Source organism: Garra rufa, chromosome 18 (assembly GCF_049309525.1).
Source record: "Garra rufa chromosome 18, GarRuf1.0, whole genome shotgun sequence".
NCBI classification, from domain to species: Eukaryota; Metazoa; Chordata; class Actinopteri; order Cypriniformes; family Cyprinidae; genus Garra; species Garra rufa.
Genome location: NC_133378.1, coordinates 283,167 through 287,798, shown reverse-complemented (window position 1 = coordinate 287,798; position 4,632 = coordinate 283,167). Strand labels below are relative to the sequence as shown.

The 4,632-nt window shown below is 34.0% G+C and overlaps 1 long non-coding RNA gene across 1 annotated transcript; it reads right to left on the bottom strand.

Moving 5' to 3' along the window:
- Window positions 1-169: 169 nt before the first annotated feature.
- Window positions 170-2,875, bottom strand: LOC141290967 (uncharacterized). Its single transcript, XR_012340256.1, has 3 exons — window positions 2,772-2,875; window positions 2,611-2,654; window positions 170-330 (listed from the first exon to the last, which is right to left on the bottom strand). It is a non-coding gene; the product is annotated as an uncharacterized lncRNA (long non-coding RNA).
- Window positions 2,876-4,632: the final 1,757 nt, after the last annotated feature.

Here is a 4,632-nt window from a genome sequence, read left to right as displayed (position 1 = left end):
AAACTGCACTGCACAAATCTTTAAAAATAATGTCTTTAAAATAATGTAGAAACAACATATTTGTAGCATGTCCTCTCCACGTTACACTACCTGGCTGTAACGCCGTTCACAACAAATGCAAAAGATGTTTAAAACAACAACTTTTTAAAAAATACTAGAAGAGAGTATGCACTGTGCAAACAACTTTAATGGAGAACAGCAAGCAAAACAAAACAAGAACAACAACGACAAAACAGTTGAAGTTCTCAAAGCTGGTTGGGGTGTGGAGTCTCGGTCAAAAAATGTTGGAACTCCCTGGCAGGCTCCCATGTGTCATCCCAAGTTTTGCCACTGTAAAATATCAAAAGTGCACATATATCATTAGAAGACAGGACAAAAATCAAGATCATTGACACTAGTGGATTAGCTAGAAAGGGCTTTGACTTGCAGAATGCTGACTACGTTTTAAAATTTCAGCATGTTTTCATGTTTTATTACAAGTAGACCTGGCAGTTCTACAGACTCAGGGATCAGGAGTGACTGCATCTTGCTTCCACTGCCATTCATCATTGTTCTCCTCTTCTTCATATTCAGTACTGCTCTTATTTTCTCACTTCCCTAATCTTCCTAATGCATTTTATCACCACTACTGTCACTGTTTCCATCTTCATTGCTCAAAAATATGATGCAAATCACATGTAGAACAGCATTCTCCATCCAAGTTTAGTGTTTCAGATGCTGACAAATTATTTTATGCATGCATGATTCCCCTATTAAAAAAGTAATAGACTTAAAATGCATTTATTTTACACTAAGTATAGTTCAAATCTATTAACATATTTACTGACATATCGCTCAAAACTTACTGATATAAAAAAATAATTACATTTTACATGGAATACTACTTGTGGACAAAGCACATTTATTAATATTAATCAAAAATTTAATGTTTAATGTCACTATTGATGAGAATTGTATGATAATGATTAAAGTGTACACAACATTTACTTGCAATAGTTGCACTTTAGCACAGTCAAATATATCCAAGTATATCTTTAGTTGGACTTCAGTACTACTTCTGCATTAAGTATTAAGCATTAAATTGTTCCAATTTAATAGGCTTCAAATATACCAGGTTGGTATACTAAAAGTACAATTACAGAGTATATTTTATTAAGTAAATAATAAGTAAATTTATTTGTAGTATACTTAGCATGTAAATAAATATATTGCAAATATATTTTAGCATATTTATTTTTCACTAAGGTCACGTCTACTGTAAAACATTACTGGTAATGTCCATGGTCAATGTCCTGCTCAATAAATAGGCTTTAGCTAGTTGTGTATGTATAGTAGCAGCTTGAGTACTTGACTAGAAATTAAAAATGTTATCACATCAGCTAGCTCCATTTTATTTTTAATACACTGGCTGACTGTCAACTATTTTTAAAATTGTATGAATTAGAAAGCACTGAATTGTCCAGCTTCCACAATCCATTGTGTCCACTTCTAATTCATAAATTCTCGGCTCTTTTTAATAACTAGATATCTAAATTGACACAAGGAGGTAGATCTTTCTCCTATCTGTATCCAAAATAATGGAATATTCTTTAAAGAACTTGATATTTAGTCACACTTTAGTTTTTATTCCAGACAACTGACCATTGCCCATGTCCTAGCAAAACCTTGTATCAGTTTTTTTACAGACTACCTCAGAGGATGATTTCCTGCCAGGATCAATTACATGACTAGGGAGCTTTCTCTTGCCACAGACATCAATAAAATGAACTTCCATGTTGTTCTGAGAATTAAATTGAGTTTAACAGAGTTATCTAATTACATAATTTATGTTGGAAAATAAATGCTGATGTTATATTTGATGTTATATTTGAACATTCAAGGAGTTGGGGGGGAAATAAATAAAGGAGAGATGGCGTTAAGAAGAGCTCGTCCATGTCTGAGGGTTTTACTTTATTAATCTTTTAGTTTACGCAGAATTAAAGCACCGAAATCACCCATACCCTTGTGAAAAAAGTACATTTTGTGTATTTGTATTGTATTTCTAGTTGCAACAGTACATTGCAAATATACTAGCAAAAAGTGTACTAATTTTAAATATAAAAAAGTATATTACCACAATGCTTTTACTTAATTATTATTATTAATAAGTATTATTATTGTAAAAATAAGTCAATAATAATAATTGTAATTTAGTATATTTCCTTAAAAATAATATATTTATGGTTTCAAGCATGCAATTATCTTACACAGGCATATACTTAAAGTGTACTAATTATACTTAAAGTTGTCTCAATTTAGCACATAAAAGTACACTAAATACACTTAAAGTTATGCTTTACTACAACTTAATTACAATTAAAATATATTTAGCACAAAATTAGTATGTCGAAAATAGCACACTTCAAATTAACTAATCATTAATACACTAAAGGTATACTGACAATTAGTATGGCTGCAAGTATACTTAGCATATTTTTTTTCACTAGGGTAAACAAGTAAGCAGAACACTGCTTTCAAGAGACCATTTGAGCATTGCTAACATCATATTGGTCATGGAATAGACTACTTAGCATTGCAATGAAATTAAATAGTTAATAAAACACAACTTACCACACAGCGCAAGACAACCAGTGGACTTTCAATTCTGCTTTTCCCTACACACACACACACAAAGTAATAATTATTTTAGCTGTTTAAGCAATCACTGAATTGTTATCTTTAAAGGCCAGAGTCACTGAGACAAACATGCAGCTTAATAAAAGACATTTTACCTCATTCATTCTTTCCCCAGTTATTTTATCGAATAGGAAGATCTTCTGCCTACTACATTTCCGGCAACCTGAATGATTAAAAGACAAGGAAAGTTTATTAAGCAACGAATGTCAAGCTTTGTAGTTGAATCTCCAGTTAATAGTTATCATTTTACTTGTGAGGTGAACTGTGGTCCCACTTTGTCCCTGCTTATTGTCAATCAAGTAAAATATACTGTGCTGGGTTTCCAAAAGCCATCCTAGCTTAAGGGGGTCATCACAAGCCCAATTTTCACAAGTTCATATGATTTTTCTTTAGGGTCTTAATGAAAAGTCTCTAATATACTTTGATTAAAAATTCTCAATAGTAGTGTAAAAAAAAAAAAAAACCTTTTACCTTGTCAAAATCAGCTCTGCAAAATGTCAACTCATTTTACTGCAAGGTCCAAATAATACTTACATTTGCTGTGGGTGAAGCTGTAACAGGAACAATTTGCACAAACATAGACGCAAATGATAGGAGTCGGATATTACTTTTAAAAATTAAACATACCACTGGGTGGATTTTCATCATTGTAGGCTTGTTGTGTTCACAAACTACCAACACACATTAATGTTCAAACAACATGAAAAAGTTGGTTTTGCATCCGATGACCCCTTCAAAATAGTGATTGACATTAACCACAGCCCTTGGACGCTGGCCACTTAAACACAGTTAAACAACTTAACCAACCAAAAACAAAAACAACCAACCAAATAAATCTAATTTACCTGAAGTCAACTTTAATAGTGTGGATTAAGGTTTACCACTGAAAAAAAAAACTTACTTTTTCTTCTCTTCTTCACATATGGCCCCTCCTGACTCAAGGACTGGGAGATGGAAGAAGCAGCAGGTGGAGGACAAGACTGTGGAAGGGAGAGATCAGTGGTCATAAGACATAGAGAAGAGACAGAGGTGGCAGAAGGGGCTGGTGTCGTCCTTTTCTTCCTGTGTCGCAAAGACTTAGAACATGGCAGTGGAGGTGAAGGAGGAGAAGAGTATGGAGGAAGAACAACAGTAGAGGAGGAAGGAGAGAGAGAAGTGGGAGAGTGTGGGAAAGAGAGAGGAACCAGGTCGAGTACAAATACAGTCTCGGACTCCTTTGTGAGACTGTCCGACTGCTCCACGGTGAGGCTCTCCGGCTGCTCCACGGTGAGGCTCTCCGGCTGCTCCACAACGGAACCGTTGCACTGCTCCTGACTGGGGCTGTTGTGCTGCTCTGCTATGGGGATGTCATTGTACATATATTTTAAATAATAATTATTATTTTTGAACAAAAATCTTGCTCTTACCCTTAGTCAAGATAAATTCGTAAGCCCTTCGCATCTTCTCCAAAAAATTTCTTGTGACAGGAGTGGGGTGCAGATGGGTTATTATGTCTGCAACTCACTTATTAGATTTTTTTTTTATCTTGTTTTCCTATAAATAAAATGGGCTTGTAACCCACTGCCTCAAGTTTCCGCACCTGAAATGAACAAAAGCAGTTACTACACATTAGTTAAACCCACTGAAATATTAGATACATTAGTACTGTATAAAGCAATTTTATTTTAAGGTCATTTAATGAAGTGCAATGTTAGAAAATGAGCCTTAATCTGTTTTGTAAAGATTATTTGAGAAAAAGCATTACCACATCTTGTATTTTATATGATCAAAGTTCAATTTCAGATAAGGCCAGAGGTACTCTTTCAGTTTCTAACATTGCCAACATGACTGAGTCATTATGTGACAGAGAACACAACTTATTGTTTCTCTTTAACACAATTTAAAGATAAAGATAGAGTCTTCCTTAAATATAAAGGCCACATCACACTGGTACTAGTCTATGATATGTGACAAATA